The sequence below is a fragment of the Tursiops truncatus genome, chromosome 5, assembly GCF_011762595.2.
Source record: "Tursiops truncatus isolate mTurTru1 chromosome 5, mTurTru1.mat.Y, whole genome shotgun sequence".
Lineage (NCBI taxonomy): Eukaryota > Metazoa > Chordata > Mammalia > Artiodactyla > Delphinidae > Tursiops > Tursiops truncatus.
Window position 1 is genome coordinate 3,149,442 of NC_047038.1, and position 18,697 is coordinate 3,168,138.

Genomic DNA, 18,697 nt, shown 5'->3' on the forward strand with positions numbered 1-18,697 from the left:
CGGCCATTCTCTCCTGGCCTTGCAGCTGTTTTTCCTTAAAAAGAAAAACCCAAACCCAAACCAGAACAACCGAGTGGGGTTTCAGCGGCACGTTTGCCAGGCCGCTGGCGGACACGTGAGCAGAGCCAACAGCTGCGTTGGAGAAAGTCCACCTGACAGGGCCCTGCACCCACTCCTCCAGCTGCAACTGCTGTGTGGCGGGCCCAGGGCTGTCCTCCCACAATCCCGCCAGGTCCCTGGGAGGACAGAGGGGCAGCTGGGGTCTCCTGCTCAGAGCCTTTGCACAGGCTGTTCCCTCTGCCTCCCACACCATTCCCTTCGTCGTCCTCCCAGCAGCTCCTCTTCCCAGACCGACCCTCGCTCTGCCTCCCCATATCCGTGGCCCAGGTGGCCCGCCTGCGTTCCACAGACGGCTCTCTCGCGGAAACGCGCTCTTGTAGAAGACGCGCTCTCTCGCGGAAGTCGGCTTTGTGGTTCCCCTCCAGGTTCCTCTAGGCTCGCGTGTGAATGACAGTGTCCGTTTAACACTAGCAGGACGGAGCGCTACCGCATTGGGTACCTGATAACTCCTGAGGCGCAAAGCTGAGTGGCCAGGGCCCGGCCTCTGCAGATGCTCCTTTGAAGCGGCGTCCTGATTACCAGGGAGGCGAGGCATCCTTCCTGAGGCTCTGCTGATGTAAGTCACTGAGGGTGCACAGGCAAGCCCACTCGACTGAGCCACACCTCCTCCAGGGAGCCCTCCTGGGCCCCTGGGTCAGCACCCCTACTCTCTCCATCAGAGCCCCAGCCCCCCGGCTGGCCTCCCTGCCTGTGCCTGCCCCCTCTCTGATGCTGTTGTAGGATGGGGGCACTAAGGGAGAAATCAGAGAGCACTGCTCCTACGGCGCTGACATCCCCGTGGGGAGAATTAGATTAGAGTGTAAACAGTAAACAGAGCATGCCGTGTGCTCTGGGGAAAGTAAAGGCGGGGCAGGGCTAGGCCTCGGGCAGCAAGGGCGGAAGCAGGGAGACAGGCAGAGGGTCCCACAGGGACCCACCAGCTGATGGTGGCTCCGAGCGAGGTGGTGGGAAAGTTCTAGGTCTGCGGGTGTTCAGATGCTTCAGATGGTGGTAGACAGAGGGGTGACAGCCGGTCAGTGACAGTCTCCAGGAGGTAGCCCCTGAAGGGATAGATTGACTTTGAGGGGGGCCAGGAGGCAGACTCGGATGCGCCTGAGCCCAGCCGTTTGTCACCTTGTGACCTGGGACAGGTGACGAGCCCTGAGTCCGCTTCCTGACAGTTCAGGAGACACACATGCCGCTGGACAGGTCTGGGCGCATCCCCTGCGCGGGAAGCCTTCCACCTGCAGGTCCGTGCTTGGTGCCGTTCCCCTGAAGCCTGGTCGTCTGCCGCATCCCCGGGCACTGCTTCCGGGGGCTCCCAGGGGTCACTCTGGTCCCCCAGCTCCACCAGCGTGGCCCAGCTCGCTCCTGCAGAACTCCCTGCCCCTGCCCAGTCCGGAGCTCGTGTCCCTGGGCCTCGGGGCCCTTCACCTGGGCATCTCCCGGTCCACACCTGCCCCACCTGGGAAGGAAGAGACGCTGGGAGGGGCGCCCAAAGAGGGGGTGCCCGTAATGGAGTGTGGTTCTGTGTCCACAGTGGCCTGGGATCCTTCCCGTGAGCTGCGCCCTGGGCTGCAGCCGTCAGCAGTCCAGACCCGAGCCCAGCGTTCACTCCAGCAACGTCCTTCATTCAGCTCTTTCTACAAGACAAAGGAAGCTCTTTGGAAACACCTCACGTAGGGGTCGGGCATCGTTTCTGACTTTGAGGACCTGGTATCTCATCCCCCAGGTGGGCACTGGGTCCGGCAGGCCTGCCTTCCCTCAGCTCTCCCCACCTGCCCTGGAGCCTGTTCCCACCCCGCTGGGACCAGCCAGCTCCCGGGTGCATCCCGTCCCCGAGGGGCCCCTGGTCTTTCTCTCCACCAGACCCTCACCCCTGCTCCTTCTGTCCCAGGTGATCTCAGCCTGGGGGTCTCCTCCTCCCAGAAGCCTCCCCTGATCCCGCCTCCCTTCTGGCTGTTAGGTACCACCCCCTCACGCCCCTCCCCTTGCCCCTGAGCTGAACTTGGCCTAGTGCTTTCTCTTTAATATCTGTTTAAGAAACAAGTCTAGAGTGCTTGTCTTGCCAGACTCCGTTGGAAGCACCCTACAGGTAGTAAAGTATTTCACCTCCAGTTACTCTCCATTCACAGAGGAGGAAACCTGAAGCACAGAGAGGGCAGGTCGCTTGCCTAGTGTCACACAGCCGGCCGGGAGCAGAGTCAGGAGGCAGATAGGCCCGCCCACCGCCTGTCTCCCCTGTGAGTGTGTCTGACCCCTCGGAGGCTCTGGCCAGGCCTGCCTGGCCCACAGCGGAGCGCGGGTTCATAACCGTGTGTGAGATGCGGGTGCCCTTAGATCTGACCCTCCCCACCTTCCAGCTGAGGAAACAGCCCCAGACAGCTGGTGTCCCTTGTATGTCACCAGAGGCCATGTCCAGACCAGCCGGCAGCCCTTCTGAACCCAGCTGGCCCGGCCCTGGGGTCAAGGCCAGTGCGTTTACTCATGGCTGGGTGAGGGGGGTCAGTCACCCAGCTTCACTGAACCTCACTCTTCTCACCCGCAGGTGACACCCCAACCTTACATGATTGGGGTGTGCATTAAGTCCTATAAACCAGGTAGCCGTGAACTTTAACTTCCCAGGTATCTGCTTGAGCGCGGGTCCCGAGGGGGTAGATCTGGGGGTGCCGCTGGCGAGCCCCCTGTCCAACAAGCTCTCAAGTGACACCCAGCTGCCCAACTGCGGTCACACTCTGAGCAGCAAGGACACGGGCCCAGCACATCGAGGCCCCTGAGCTGGCCCCTCACCCCCCATGTCACTGCTGGGGGCAGGTTTAGGGACTGGCAGACTGAACCCTTTGTGTGGCCACGGGGCTCACAGAGGCTAAGCGGAGTATTCACAGCTGTTGTCAGAACTGCAGAATTTGCCAGCAGCGTGGAGGAAACGATCCTAAAGCCCGAAGGACAGATGGGGCCTCGAAGCGTGACTCTGCACACACGCACGCACGCACGCACGCCCACACGCTCTGAGCGCTGCTTGTTCCCACGCTGGGGGCAGAGGGGCCAGATGTTGTGTTTTTCTCAGAGCACAAAGGAATCTCGGCCCTCGCTCCCGCGTCCTCCAAATGGCAAAAATCCGGTGTTCCTTTTGCATCTGGAAACGGGAGGACAGAGTCCCCGGGATGGCCTGAGGGCGGCCAAGTCAGCTCAGTTTGTGGCACCCGTGTCGCCCAGGCCTGTGTCCCCTCCCCTAAGGGTCTCCAGATAGGATCTAAGGGGAGGCAAGACCAGGTGGGGAAGCCCTGGGTCCCACCCCGCACGGCCTGGCCGCTGTGACTTGCCCGAGCGTCTCGGGGCCCTGCTGCCAAGGCTCTTCCTCCGGACCTGCAACGGGAGGTGGACGTGCCCCATGGAGCGGGTACCCGCCACACTGCCTGGTGGTCTCTGAGATCCCCATCTCCACCAGGGAACCCAGGGCCCTTGCCTCTCACTCGTCCTCCCTCCCCCGTGCCTCTCAGGCAAGGCAGGGTCTCCATCCACCTCCCCGGGCCAACTTCCCTCCAGCTGCAGTCTGAGCTCTCGCTTATCCACGGCTCACAGGAAAACCTTTTCTTAAGTCTTTTAAAATCACAGTTGTATGTGCGTATAATCTAAGGAGTTAAATAATTCCCAGGGCTTCTTATAAAACAACAACAACCCCTACCTCCCACCCCACCCACCCCAGTTATTCTTCCCCAGAGACGGCCACTTCCTCTTTTCTAAAAAAGTAATTCTTTTGGTATTTCTGCCTGTATTCCTAAATAACATTCTTGTATTGCTCCTTCTTGTTTTGTCAGCTGAATCAGGATCTACTGACTTCCCCTATGGAGAAGAGGCATAAATTTTCCCTCATCCGCTGCCCCTACCCCTACCACCTCCTTCCCAGCACCAGCCCTGCAATGCAGAGAATGTGGTTTCAGTTACCTTCACACGATCACGTAAACGGAGCCTACGGCAGAGCCAGGTAATATACTATCATTCCTTTTCCTGCCTTACCTTTTTCCCCATAGTTATCAATCGCTATGTCGTTTTATCTGTGTTTTTTTTTTTCTTTATGTGCTTATTTTAATCCAGCTTCAGACCCTCTGCCTCTTGTCTACATCTCTAGACCGCAGACACATTGGGTGTCCTGCACCTTCCTTGGTCTGGATTTACTCCCTTGTCTTGGGAGCCTGTAGTCTGCTGGCTTTCCAACAAGAGTGCAGGGGAGAGTTCAACTGTCTGGAAAGGTCCGTGCCATCCTACACTCGATCGACAGTTGGGCTGGCTGTCCCAGGGCATCCGTGCTGCTACAGCAGAATGCCATTGACTGGGCAGCTTAGAAACAACAGGCTCGGTGTCCAGTGAGACCAGCTTCCCAGTTCGTAGATGCCATCTTTTTGCTGTGTCCTCATGTGGAGGAAGGGTGTGTGAGCTCTCTGGGGTCTCTTTTATAAGACCACTAATCCCACTCATGAGGGCTCCACCCTCGTGGCCCAATCACCTCACAGAGACCCCACCTCCCGACACCATCGCATTGGGGCTTAGGATTTCAACCTGTGAATTTGGGGGTGGGGGACACAAATATTCAGTCTATCGCACTGGGTATAAAATTCTAATTTGAAAATCATTTTCCTACAGCAAAGGGTGGGCAGAGGCCAATTTTGCAGGAACTTCTCCATCATCTTCTAGTTGCTATGGTATAACCGCTGTCAAGTCCAAAGCCATCCGTATCCCTAATACTTCATGTGTGACCTTTTGCTCTTCTATTATTCAAAAATTAAAGTGATTAAAAAAAATAATTGTGAATGCTCTCATTGGGCCCTCACGCCTGCATCTTTCAAACAGGCAAAAGCAAGTCTTGGTTTCAGGTGTGTCCGGGGGAGCTGGCAGGAGTAAACCTTGGCTTTAGGTGCTATCTAGTGTGGAGCCAGTGGGTACTGTGATGTGAGGGGGGTGAACCTTATTGTCACGAATCTTACTCCTGTGGGGCTGTGTGCTGTAGATCTGGCCGCGGATGCTGCGTGGAGTGCCCGGCACGCAGTGGCCCTTGGCAGGGGGAGCGTCCAGCGCCATCGTCCCCTGCAGCAGGGCACCTGCGTCCTCCCCCCATCCACCCGCGGGAGCGCCCACCTGGCCCAGCCGCCTCTGCATCGGCCCCCTCCCGGGTCCCCACGGCCCTTCAGGTAGCGACTGTGTGCATCTCTCCCAACTCGGGGTGGAGTGGGGAGCACATGAGGCCCCCGATGCTGCAGGCGACACTCGGAGGGAGGCAGACTCTGTCCCCTCCTCCCGTCTGCCTTGGGTCTGAGTGGGATCATGCTGGGTTGGGTTAGAGCACGGGTTAGAAGGTGAAAATCACAGGGCCACCCTCACAGCCATGCAAACCAAGGTTAGGGGCTTGATGCCTTGGGCCTCAGTCTGCACACCTATAAAATGGGGAGAGGAGAGCTCTTCTGAAAATTAAAGCAATAACGAGGTATGGTTTGATGAGCACTTAGGGGCACAAGGGGGTCCTCGCGCTCACCGTCGGACTGCCTGCCAAGGAGCCAGGGGTCCCTGGTGGGCCTAACACGTGGGATACACGCCCTTGAGGCTCCACCTAGAGAGGGGCCGGGCTTGTCCCCAGGGAGCTGGAGCCTGATGCAGACCGCGGCCCCCTTGTCCCCGACCCGGAGCTGCGGCATTCTGGGAGGCGGGGGACTCCCGCCGGGAACGGCTGGGCCACCCGCTCCCTCTGATTTTTCATTAGGACTTGTCACCTCCCTTACCCTCCCTGTTGGGCAGCGTCACGGCTTACAGTCCCCTTGGGGCCGTCCCAGCCCAAGTTCCGTCAGCTCACCAGGGTCAAGCCGGGGGACCTGCACCTCCCAGAAAGGAGATGGAGGAGGGCCTGGCGTGGACTCGGGGTCTGTGAGCCGGCCTGGGCTGAGCCACGGGCGCTGAACCGGGGGGCCCGTGGGCCTTCCAGGCGTGGGTGAGGATCACGTCGGAAGCCTCTCTTGCAGGCAGGTCAGCGCGGCTACAGAGGATGGGCCTGAAGCAGAGATGGGCAGAGGCTGGAACCCTGGAATAAGGAGCCGGCCCTTACCCTGGGGACCCCAGGGGCCGCCGGACAGTATGCATTTCCTGGACGTGGGGTTGAGGGAGCGGGTGGTGTCCAGAATGATTTCTGTGACTGGGATGGGGCAGGTGGGGCTGATGGGGGGAGGGATCCAGGAGGTCACTGGGTACCTGGCCAGGTCCTCTGTGTCCCCAAGGCCTGCCTGGGTCTCCTGGGTCACGCCTCTCGGGTCTCCGTCCTCGGGATTTTCCCCTCCCTGGTTCTCCACGGGTCCAAGCCAGCAGGGTCCTCGTGTACTGGTGCCTTTGCAGGAGTTTTGAGCAGCGTTTCTGCCCCCTCCTGCCCCCTCCGTGAACACAGTTTGCCAGGAGGGCGGTTTTCCTCTGCGTCAGCTTCACCCCCCATTTGGGGTGCGCGGCTGGGTGGGCAAAGCCCCCAGTCTCTGCTGGGCTAGGTCAGGGCCGACTTCTCCAGCGGACATAGCGCCCACATACCTGAGGGCCTGACAGGCTCCTAGGGGCCCCTGGAAATGGTCAATTTTAATTTTTTTAAAAATAGAATAAGAAGTGAAAATAATAATAAATACATAATAATGAATCTGGCCTGGATCACATTCATACTTGTACCAACACAGTTGTAAAACATAATGTTAATTTTTTTAATGAAGGAAGGAATCCACGAAAGCAAAAGTACTGAGCTGAGCACCCATGGAGGTCGTCGTACAGCCCTGGGCAAAGTAGGCACGTGGGCTAAGTGGGGTGCACGTGGGGTGCACCCCTGTGCTTCCTCAGGACACAGGTCTTCAAATGATGACTTTCCGCTTCAGAAGACATTTACTGGGTTCATCTGGACCCTCTTGGTCACAAGGTGCAGAAACACAGCTCAAACCAGCTTCAGCCACAGGGTGACTGATTGACTCAGTGACTGATACGTCTAGGTGCAGGTCAGGATTCAGGCACTGCTGGATCCAGGGCTCAGACAGTGTTGTCAGGGCCCAGGCCTCGCGGTGCCTCTCAGACGGGCTCTCTTTTCTCTCAGCAGTCCCACAGTGCCAGCTCGGCTGCCCCAGTGGTGGAGACCAGCCCTGGGAGCCCCTGGTTAGCAGTGAGTCATAGTTCTGTCTCGTGGGACAGGCGCTGGGCCTGGTGCATAAATGGCGCTCAAGCAGTGCTTCAGGGGCTGCAATGCGTTGATCTGACCTGTGGGCGGGCCAACCTGCTCCCTTCCTTCTACCTCCTCCTGCCAACCACAGGCAAGGGGTCGTCTGAGGGCAACCTCCTTGGTTCCGGCAGCTTCTGGGTGGGAGGTGGCTGTGCGTGTCCTGAGCGGTGAGGACAGGTCCCGACGCCAGGCTGAAGTGGACGTGGTGTCCTCACTCCCTTCCTCTGGGCGGCGGAGGCTCAGATGTTGCGTGGGGGATACGGTGCCTGCTGGTGAGCTGAGAGGAGGGCCGCCCATGTCTTCCTGGGGCTTGGACTGCACGGGGTGTGCGTGTGTGTGAGCGTGAGTTCAGTGGGTGGGAACCTGTGAGTCCGCCTAGTGTGAATGTGAGTTCAGTAGGGGTGTGTGTACTTGCTGGCTGGTGACCTCCTGGCTGCCCACCACTGCAGCCCCCAGACCTGCCCGCCTCCCCCTCTCCCAGGGCTGCAGGGGAGGCCAGGCCACCTGGCACACTCCTGGTCGCCCCTCACTCCCGTTTAACGTGCCTTAGTGGCTCCTGCTTTAAAGCAGGAGGGGTTGGGAGTTCCCTGGCGTCCAGCGCTTAGGACTCTGCGCTTCCACTGCTGGGGCACAGGTTCAGTCCCTGGCCGGGGAGCTAAGATCCTACGAGCTGCGTGGTGTGGCCAAAACAAACCCAAAACCAAAAACAACAACAACAAAAAACAAAACAACAAAACAAAAAAAACCCAGGAGTGGTTGATACCGCTGTGATCTGGTCCCCTAGGTGCCCTAGGGAGACTGAGGCCTGTGGTCCCTCTGAGGCCTTCGGGGTCTCTCTGTGTGTGGGTCCGAGGCCACCCAGGTTCGCCCTTGGGCCCCTTCCCTGTGCAAGTCTCCTGGCCGTGCCTGGGCCCCTCGGGCGGAGCCCAGCAGGGAGCCTTGTGCACGGCGCCTACTGGGCCACGTGGCTGAAGCCCTGACAGCCCGCTGCTTGCACGTGTCACTTCCTTGCTGTCCAGACATGCCAGCCGGCTGACGACGGAGGCCCCACCTGCCCAACCCTCTCCGTGCAGGGCTGTCTGTCCACAGGACTGCGTGTGTGTCCGCGTGGTGTCTCTGGCTATGGGTGTTTGACTGTAAACAAGTGACGCCCTCTGTCCCTGTGACCTCATCTTTCTGCCCACCTCCCTCAGTCCCCCGGGCAGGAGGCCAGCTCAGTTCTCTCCCCTGCCGCACAGGTGGGGGGTGGTCCCACGAGGGGAGGGGGGTGGTCCCACGAGGGGAAGGGGCTGGGGGGTGGCCCAGTGCCCTCCACCTGGGCCCCTGCCTGGGGGAGCCAGCTTGCTGTGCCCCGAGTCTCCCCAAAGGCCTGCGCTCTGCACCGCCAGCCCCCCACTCCTGCACCCTCATCGTGCGGGCACCAGAGCCGGGCCCGGCACAGACGCTACCTCACCCGCCCAGGGCTGCCAGCCGCAGGACCACTGCCACGCTGACCACGGCCAGCCTAAGAGAGGGGACAGAAGTTCCTGAGTCTGCTTCGAGCTGGGTGTGGGATCTGGGTGGGGTGGGTGTGTGTGTGGTTCATGCCTCAGACTCACCCTGCTGCTCACGTCACGAGGATGGGGGGGGCTCGCCCATGGGTGCTCTCGGAGACTCTTCATAGTGACCCTGTGGGGCAGAGCCCGTACCCATTTAACAGACGAGAAAACTGAGGTCTGAGAAGTAAACTGACCAATTCAGGGTCTCAGAGCCGTGGGTGGAGGGGCCGGGATGCGCTTCCCTGCCTTCTGATGACAGCAGGCCTAGTGACCTCCTGAAATGCCACCAACGGGCCTCAGGCTGAGTGTGGAGCCTGCTGGAGCCTTTCACTTGGTGAGGAGGTGACAGGTCGCTGTCTTCTGTGGTCCCGAAGTCAAGGTTGAAGCCTGAGCCCAGGGTGGGGCAGGCGAGGGGAGAGAGGCACCAGAGGCAACATTTAAGGAGGCCGGGCTCTCTCTCCCTCGGGTGTCGGCCTGCGAGCGGCACCTCCTCCAGGGCTGCTCTGGGCTCCTCGCTTTCCTTGCTGGTCCCCCCCAGGTAGGGGGTGGGCTGGGGGCTGGGAGGCATGGTTTGGGCAGCAAGGACCTGTTTAGAATGCGAGGGCAGGGGACTCCCCTGGTGGTCCGGTGGTTAAGACTCCGCGCTTCCAGTGCAGGGGGCGCGGGTTCGATCCCTGGTCGGGGCACTAAGATCCCACGTGCCGCGCGGCGTGGCCAAAAAATAAAAAGAATGCGAGGGCCAGCCGAGGCGCCCAGGACTCCAGGCTTTGATGTTCTGGAGTTGGTCTAGTCTCGCGCTGGGGAGTCTGATCTCTGGTTCCAGGAGCAATTCTCCCCAGAGGGCTGTGGTGCTAAAGTACTCTCAGACTTTAACTTTTGTTTAGATACAGTTTGTTTCTTTCTGGTTTGAAGAATAACATAGTCTCATCAAACGTGCCACCTCCAGTGCCCTGAGAAGCAGCCTGCGGTCTGCACAGCAGCCCGGCTGACGGGGACAGGGGCCTGAAACCTGCCCTCCTCCAAACCCTCACCCCCCCCTTCCGCTCCCTGCCGGCTTCTGGGGAGACGCTGACACCCCGGAAGGTCCTGGGTGTCTCCACCACACGGCTCCCTCACGTGCCGGCTCCGTGCAGGGTGCCGTCCTCCTGGGTCTGGCGCTCAGGAGGTGAAGGGTGAGGCCCTACCCTTGTTCCCAGTGGCTCACGCAGGGCTGGACTAGGGTGGGTGCCCAGGGCACAGGTTAACGAGATGCCCGCTCTCGGGGTGTGCAAGTGCAGAGGGGTGATTTGGGCATCATGGGTGCAGCCTGATGGGGGGGTCCGGCTGCTCAGCTGCACCTGGGCTCGGGCAGCCTCCAGGCTCCCTTGGCCCCCACACCCCGTGTGCCTGCCCGCCCCCTGTTCCCAGCGTCCAGATCCTGGGCCTGGCTTGTCCCCTCCCCCAGGACCGTCACCTAGCCTCCTGCTTTCCCGAGACCTCACGGCACCCCATCTCTCCTGGTCTCCCCAGTTCTGGCCTCCTCCCAGGTTGACACTCCTCCCGCTTCTCCATCTGTCTCTGCTGCTCCCCAGCCACTGGCCAGAGTCACTATCTTGCAGGTCTCCTGACTGCTTCCTGGTCTGGCTCGGCGCAGGGGCTCCTGGGGGGCACGGGCCTCCTGGGTCCATCTCTGGGTGCCCAGCGTGGGAGAGTCCCTGACCACCCCTCCTCCCTTGGGGTATCGCTGTTCCTCCCAGGGGCCTGGGGTTTCTCTAGAACCCGACTTGGGGACCTGCCTGGCGCTGGGGTCCTGCTCAGAGGTGGGACCCTGGTGACCTGTCCCAGCCCTGGGGAGTGTTCGCTTGATGGGACCGGCATCGTTCCTCCATTCGCGCGCTCCTGACCTCTAAGTCAGGCACCACTCTGAGTCTGGGCTGGGGAGACTTGACCCTCACTCAGGCAGGAGAGTCTGGACTCAGAGGTCGGGGAGGATGGGAAGGAATGGATAACTGTGAACTGATTCTGGAAAGACCACATTGAACCAGGTTTGGTTGTTGAATTAAGTGACAGACAGAGCTAGTCTATGCAGTTAGAAGTCAGCATAGACGAGAGCAGCGTTTCCCAAACTCAGGGTTGTGGACACCTGGGGCTGAAAAGTCCTCCATTTGGGGACCAACCTGTGCAGAACAGAGTTTTGAGCAGCATCCCTGGCCCCTGCCCACTCGATGCCAGCAGCGCCTTCTCAGTTGTGACAATCAAAAGCGTCTGCATGGGGCTTCCCTGGTGGCGCAGTGGTTGAGAGTCCGCCTGCCAGTGCAGAGGACACAGGTTCGTGCCCCAGTCCGGGAAGATCCCACATGCCACGGAGCGGCTGGGCCCGTGAGCCACAACTGCTGAGCCTGCGCGTCCGGAGCCTGTGCTCCGCGACGGGAGAGGCCACAGCAGTGAGAGGCCCGCGTACCGCAAAAAAAAAAAAAAAGCGTCTGCATTCCTTGCCAGACGTGCCCCAGGGTCCACACTGCCCCAGCTGAGAGCCCCTGGACTAGAGGTTACCCCTAGGCATTCCTGGTACTGTTCTGTTTCAGATCCGGGGCTGGGTGCATGGCATGGTCACCTCGTGAAAAGTCACCAGCTGTCCCCTTATGATTAGAGCTTCTCTGTATGTACGTTATAGCCGGGAAAAGGTTCATTAACAAAGGAATCACAGGAAAGTAGGATGAAGGACGTGTCGTAACGTTTCAGGGTCTTCGTCAACAGCGAGCTCTGAGGATGCCCACGGTGTGCAGAGTCTCAAAGAGCCCCCAAGGGAATCAATCTGAGGTGCTTTGGAAACAGAAGGATCTATGCCCGGGGGGGTTGAGTCCCGTGCCCTCAGGCTGGTCGAGCATCGTGAAGGGGTCTCCTGTCCTGACCCCATGCTTTCAGGACTTTTCTGTGCTCGGTGCCCCTGCTCACAGCAGGTCTCAGTGATCACACAGGGTGCAGGTTGCATGGTGAGAAGGACAGCTGACTGAGCGTGCGTGAGCTGTTTTCAGTGAACAGAAGACAAGCATTTCTTCATTATTGTTATTATAGTTCAAAACAAGTCTGGAAACAACCTAGAGGTACAATAATGGGGGATGATTGGTGCATTCTGGTGTCTCCACATATCGGAAAATTAGGCAGGAATTAGCATCTGTGCTTGAAGAAAGGCTTAACGTTACATAATATGAAGTGGGAAAGCAGGACTGAAATTTACCTACAGGGTGATCTCAATGCAACAAGATGCGGACATAGGAAAAAGACGAACATCAGAGAATAAACGGAGAGATATTTCACGTTCGTGGACAAGAAGCCTCTATATTGTCAAGATGTCAGTTTCCCGACTTGATCTATAGATTCATAGCGAGCCAGTTAAAATCTCAGCCTGTTCTTTCGTGGACGTCGATAAAAGACTTAGAGGGACACACCAAAGTCGGCAGATACTGCCGCTGCACCCTGACATTACGAGTGATTTAATTTTTTTACTTGTGCTTTTCTGATTTTTCTGCCATGAGCATATGCTGCTTTTAACATTAGAAAAGAGCAATGAAGTTATATATTTTTTAAAAGAAATAAATGCAGAAAGAAAGAAAGTAAGCAGAGAGGGGCCGGGCAGAAGAGTTTAGCAGCAGAGCCTTTTGGAGTTGGCTGGACGGGACCCAGGAGTGTCACTGGGGCCAGCTGTCATACGTCTCCTTCCCGGTGTCTGGGCACCCCGCCCCCAGCCTGCCCCATCCAAGGGCTTTGCTGGAGAGATAGTCCCACAGTGAAATTCAACTCAGACTGGCCTGGGGTCTGGGCCTCTCTGCATTTTACATCTGAGGAGATGGAACACCTGGGAAGCATCCATTTTCTATGGTCTGGATGGGCCGAGAGGGGATTATTTCTCCAGCTGGGGTCCTTTCTCTTAAAAGGCTTTTGAAATAGATGATGGAACAGATACTGTCGAAAAGCCCAACTGCAATTCCTCACGGTCAAGTCCCCTGTTCACAGAGCCTGCAGCGGAAAGGCCCCAAGGAGGCCCAAGGACTGTGAGGGCATTGCTCCTTGGACTCTGCTCTGGCTTTAAGGCCTTTCTCCGGTGCCACCTCCTCCAGGAAGCCCCCTCTGGTTTCCTGGGCCCACAGTGCTCACCCCTTTGCCTGGTATCCTAGTGTGCTTGACCTGCCCTGTCTTGGGTCACTGAGCTTTTTCTCCTTGTGGAGGAAACTAGGGAAGGGGATGAGGCTGACCCCAGTGACCCCTGACAGGGGAGTGAGGAAGTGAGTGGGGGACGGAGGGTGCATCATGAATCATGGCTGCAGGCTTCTGGGGCTCAGTCCCAGTGCGGCCCCCTGGGAGACTGTGGAGCACACCTCGAGTGGTCCCACCCAGGCATGAGGAAGCTGGCATCACCTGCAGGCGGCCATCCCTCACTGGCTGCGGGCCACTCCTGGGCATAGCCTCCCAGGCATGTCCGTCCTGCCTGGGCACCTGCTGGCACATTCGCAGGCTGGTCCTTTGGCCTGAAATGGCAGACAGAGGCAGCCTTTGGCTGGAGTGACGGGACCGTCAGCAGGTGGGCTGGCCTAGGGGTGGGGATGGGGCATCACCGCGCCTCCTCCCGTGTCCTGGGGCGACCACGGGACCCCAGAGGCTGTGCCCCCCATGCTAGCCCAGAGCGACATTTGATGCAAGGCAGGCTGAGGACCCAGGTAGGCCACCTGCCACTTCCCCGAGCCCCTCTCTCCTTGGGCCCAGAGCAGGTATCCGGAGGTTTGAAGAAGAAAACACAGCTGGGAGAGTCCGTGCCAGCTCTGACCCATCCCGGGGAGGCGACAAGCTTTCATTCATCCAACAAATATTTATCAGCAGCCCCAGATCTGCCAGGGCCTGAACCTGAGGCTGTCACAGGGGCTGGTAGCAGCTCCAAGACTCTGAGTCAAAGCAGGACCCTTGGTGCCTGTGAAACAGGCTCGGGCCCGGGAGGGGTGCTGGCCCTGCAGGCAGTGTGCGCGGAGCTCGCGGCTTGACTTTGGAATCCCATTCCAGCTCCACCCGCTTTGTGCTGTGTGGCCTGGGCACACCCTTAACCTCTCTGATCACGTCTCTCATCTGCAAAAGTGGGAAACAAACTCAGTTACAGGGTCATCAGAGGATTCCATGCCACCCAGACATCAAGTGCTCAGAGCACAGCCTTCCACCTGGTGAGTGGCTGCACAGCGTCACAATGGTAACGGGCCGTGAGATGGGGCTCTCCCCACCCAGAATTTGTTTCTGAGAGCAAAGCGGGCTAATGCCCACCCTTTCTAAAGAAGGAGGCAGAACCTCTCTGAAAAGGTGACTAGGGGGTGACTAAGGGGTGCTGGGCGTACCGACCTGAGCCGTCACTTGCTTCTGGTGATCGTGATTGGGAGGGACCTGAGGGAGGATGTTTGGGGCGAGCTGCCCAGGAGCCGTGCGTCTCCATCCCCAGGTGAGAGGAGAGGCACTTGCAGGCCCCAAGCCGGGTGCAGGGCTTGGAGAGAACCACTTGCCGGCAGAAAGATGTCTCTCCGAGCCGCACAGAGCTGGGCGCGGCCGTGGAAAATCCGAGGGTACCAGGCGAGCAGGGAGACGGCGGGAGCAGCAGCCCTTGCAGAGCGGAGGGGTTGAAGCCACGTTCCAGAGTGGCCTGCCCGGGAGTCCTCCTGTCAGGGCAAGTGGCCCCAGGGAGAGCAGCCGGGTGGGGTGGCCTGTGGGAAGCAGGAGCCAGGGAAGTGACCACAGTTTTCCCGAGGGCAGCCCTGCGAGGCTCTCGTTAGCCGTGGAATAAGTGGCCCAGCCAGGAGTGCACATACTTTTGCACAGACGTGTATTTTTCTGGTATGGATTTCTGGGTTGGAGCGATGAGCATTTAACCCTCTAATAGACACATGGGCCAAACTGCCTTGCAGGAAGGTCTCCCGCCCGCAGTGGGTGTGTGGCCTGTCTCCGCACCTGGCCCCGGATGGACCTAAGCGCCTCCAAGCTCCGCTGGTGATGGTAGGATGGCATCTCGTGGTGGCTGTCACTTTCCGTCCCCCATTCTTGGTGACACTGGCCCCTTCCCCTGTGCTTGCTGACATTCTTTTGTCCTCTGTGTGATGTGCCTGGCCCTGTCCTTGTGCAAGCAGGCAGGGGACACGTCCCCTCTCTGGGGCTGTGCTGGCACTCACAGGGGCTCTGGTGGCGGAGACCTTGTCCCCAGGAGCAGGGAGCCAGGGCCGCAGCCTGCGGGACCGATGCTGAGGATGAGACAGACCAGCCCAGTACCTGGGTGGTTGGCTTCCCAGAGGGTCAGAAGCCTGCAGGCAGGAGGGTGGAAGGTAACTCAGGCGCCTGGAGTCTACGGTAATTATTTAAGAACAGCACTAGGAGAACTGAGGCAGAAAAACTGTCCCAGGTTTAGAAAGACTTCATTTTCTAGACTCCAAAAGTCTGAGCCCAGATGCCTCATTTCACAGATGGGGAAACAGGCTTTGGGGGGGGCTGGGGTCATCCGGCTGACTCCCCAGGGTGGCTGGGAAGAGGCACACTTGGATCCCGTGTAAATGCAGGAGGTAGGTGCAGAGGGAGGGCCAGGTGCTGGTACCTGTTTAACCATTGGCTCTGTGGGTAAAACAAAGACATAGCCCTGCTTTGTGGGCTCTGCCACTCGTCACGTGTAAGTTCTCCCACAGTGGCTGATTCTGAGCCACCAACATGATGCTGGTGAACACTGGAGGTGGGAGGGGCACACAGTCCAGTCTGGTGGGGACAACCCAGGAAGGCTTTCCCTGCCGCAGCCTCCCGGGCCCAGCTGTTTCTGCTTCAAGGGGGATCATAGAAGCAGCTGGGCAGGTGGCACCTTAATCCACAGGTGGGCTCCTCTGGGGCCAGAGCACTTGTCTCCCGGAACGAGGGGCTCTGCCTGCGTCAGGCATCCCTCTCTGTATATGGGCAGCTCCCACAATGGGCAGAGTTTGTCTCGGACACTTCTGGGTCTGCCCACTGCACTGTGTGACCGAGACCAGCCGTGACCACCCTTGGAGTTTCACAGAAAAACTTGCTGGGCCCGCTTTCCTCAGAGGAGCCTCGTGGTTGCCTTCTCCACATGCCTGTGTCCATCCTTCCAAAACCACAAGGACAGGTATTATTATCCCCATTTTACAGGTGAGGAAACTGAGGCCCACTCAGCCAGTTCCGGGCCCCACATTAGTTCCACTGAACTAATGGCACAGGTGACATAACAGCTGACCCTGCTGGGCAGTGCTCCTGTGGGAACCGCCACCTACAGCTGTGCCCTGAGTGTGCGTCCTCTGGCATCTCTGAGCTGTAGTTTCTTCTGGAAAGACTGGATGAGATGCTGTGCCCTGAATACTTAGCATGGGGCTGGGTGCATGTGCATTAACACCATGGAACGAGTGTGTGGAAGCCACCATGGATGTGCTTGAGTCAGGGAATGCCTCGTGGCGAGCCTGCCTGCTGGGAGGCTACTCTGCAAACCAGGGCAGGGGACTTGCTGCTCCTTGGGGAGACCAGGGAGGGGAAGGGGGAGCGTGCAGAGAGCAGGTGGAGCGGGGTCAGAGTGGAAGGCGGTCCTTCAGTGAGGACTGGGGTTCCAGGGGAAGCAACCCTATAGTAGTTTGCAGGCATTTTTAAGTTGTTTGCTGTTAGGCTGTGATGTACCTTCCCTCCCTTGTTCCCCACGAAATCTTCAGTAGTCAATATTTCTCTCATATAGTTTGCAAGAGGATTCTTCTTGAGAAATACTGAAGAAGATGGTGATCACAATAGTGCTGCTGCTGCTGCTGATGATGGTGATGGTGATGATGATGGTGATGATGGTGATGGTGATGATGGTGATGATGGTGATGGTGATGATGGTGATGATGGTGATGATGGTGATGGTGATGATGGTGATGATGGTGATGATGATGGTGATGATGGTGATGATGGTGATGATGGTGATGGGATGATGATGGTGATGATGGTGATGATGGTGATGGTGATGATGGTGATGATGGTGATGATGATGATGATGGTGATGATGATGGTGATGGTGATGATGGTGATGATGGTGATGGTGATGATGGTGATGATGGTGATGATGATGATGATGGTGATGATGATGGTGATGGTGATGATGGTGATGATGGTGATGATGATGGTGATGATGATGATGGTGATGATGGTGATGATGATGGTGATGGTGATGATGGTGATGATGGTGATGATGGTGATGGTGATGATGATGATTATGATGGTGATGATGATGATGGTGATGATGGTGATGATGGTGATCGTGATGATGGCTCCTAATACTTGGGGACACCTACCAAGCCTCAGGCACAGTTTTTTTTTTTTTTAGTTGTGGCACATGGGCTCAGTAGTTGTGAGGCTACTCAGTAGTTGTGAGGCTCACAGGTCCAGAGCACAGGCTCAGCGGCCATGGCTCACGGGCTCAGTTGCTCCGCGACATGTGGGATCCTCCCGGACCAGGGCACGAACCCATGTCCCCTGCATTGGCAGGCGGACTCCCAACCACTGCACCACGAGGAAAGCCCTCAGGCACAGTTTTAATTTTATTTTACCTGATTTATCCCGTTTATTCCTAATGAACTGTCTCTAAGTGTACACCATTATCGTGCCCAGCATGAGTTGCATGTTCCCATTGCTCCAGGTGAAAGAGCTGCTCCTGCAGGCGTAAGAGTCCAAGGGCACCAAGGAAGGGGGTGCCTGGATATTCTGAGCCTCACAACCACCCCTATGAGGAGGGATTGCTGTTCTGCCTCCTAGGTGCAGAAACCGAGGCCCAGAGAGGGAGAGCCTGTGCCTAAGGTCACAGAGCTGGGGACTCAGAGGCAAGATGAAAATTCATGTGGGCTTGACTCAGAGCTTTCACTAAGCATCTAGGCCAAGTGATAGAAAGGCAAAGAAGAAGCAGCCCTGCCTCAAGGAGCTCACAGTCTCATGGAGGAGACAGGCAGGTAAACTGACCACAGGGGAGGAACAAGAAGGGGTCGGGAAGGCTTCCTGGAGGAGGTGGCCTTTGGCCCTGGAGAGAAGGGGAGGCATGCTCAGATGGTGGCTTGGGGAGGCCAGCAGGCAGGGTCTTGTATTTGCTCTGCTCACATTCTCAGCCGGGGCTCCATCCTGAGCCCCCAAACCTGCCACTGGGCACTCAGAATGCCAGCCTCAGCAGCCATCTCTCCCAGACCTACTCTTAGACCCATTTCAGCTCTAAACGCAAACACATTGTCAAGATAGTGGCCAACTTGGATCCTGTCCACGAGCAGCCCGCTCTGCGACACCAAAATAGAAAACGGCTCTCTCTGTGGAGGCCACGGCCTGCTGGCCAAGGCTTCGCCTTCAGCGGACAGAGCCAGACAGCCCGCCCTTGGCTGACCCGGGCACATCGATGCTTCCTGCCCAAATACAGTATAAAAATGCTCTGCAGAAGCATGTGGCAGTTAACCTCATAAAAAGGCACTTCTTCCTGGGGCAGACCTCCGTGTCAGGCATGTGGGAACAGGCAGACCTCGGGGAGACAGTGGGTCCTACTTGCTAAAGGAGTGTGCTCGATGTAGTTTATCATTATCATGGCCTCCCTGAGTTAGAAAGCCACCGGATGTGGGAACTGGGAGTTTTGGACAATCTCAGGAACACAGAAATCGTTAATAGCCCCTAATTTTTCATTGCATTCTCACTACGGGCTGGTGCTGTACTAATACTTCACCTGAATTCTCTCTCAAGCCACATAACGACCCCACGAGTTGGATACATTGCTATCCCATTTCATAAATGAGAAAATGGAGGCTCAGACAGGAGCCTCTGAGCCCTCCCCCTTCTCCCC

The 18,697-nt window shown here is 58.0% G+C and overlaps 1 long non-coding RNA gene across 2 annotated transcripts; it reads left to right on the forward strand.

Moving 5' to 3' along the window:
• The first annotated feature begins 537 nt into the window (after nucleotides 1-537).
• LOC141278664 (uncharacterized) lies at nucleotides 538-4,871 on the forward strand. Of its 2 annotated transcripts, XR_012331699.1 has the most exons (5): nucleotides 538-676; nucleotides 1,640-1,831; nucleotides 2,235-2,342; nucleotides 3,918-4,084; nucleotides 4,741-4,871. It is a non-coding gene; the product is annotated as an uncharacterized lncRNA (long non-coding RNA). The 2 variants fall into 2 exon arrangements; XR_012331700.1 differs by lacking the exon at nucleotides 2,235-2,342.
• The last annotated feature ends 13,826 nt before the right edge of the window (nucleotides 4,872-18,697 follow it).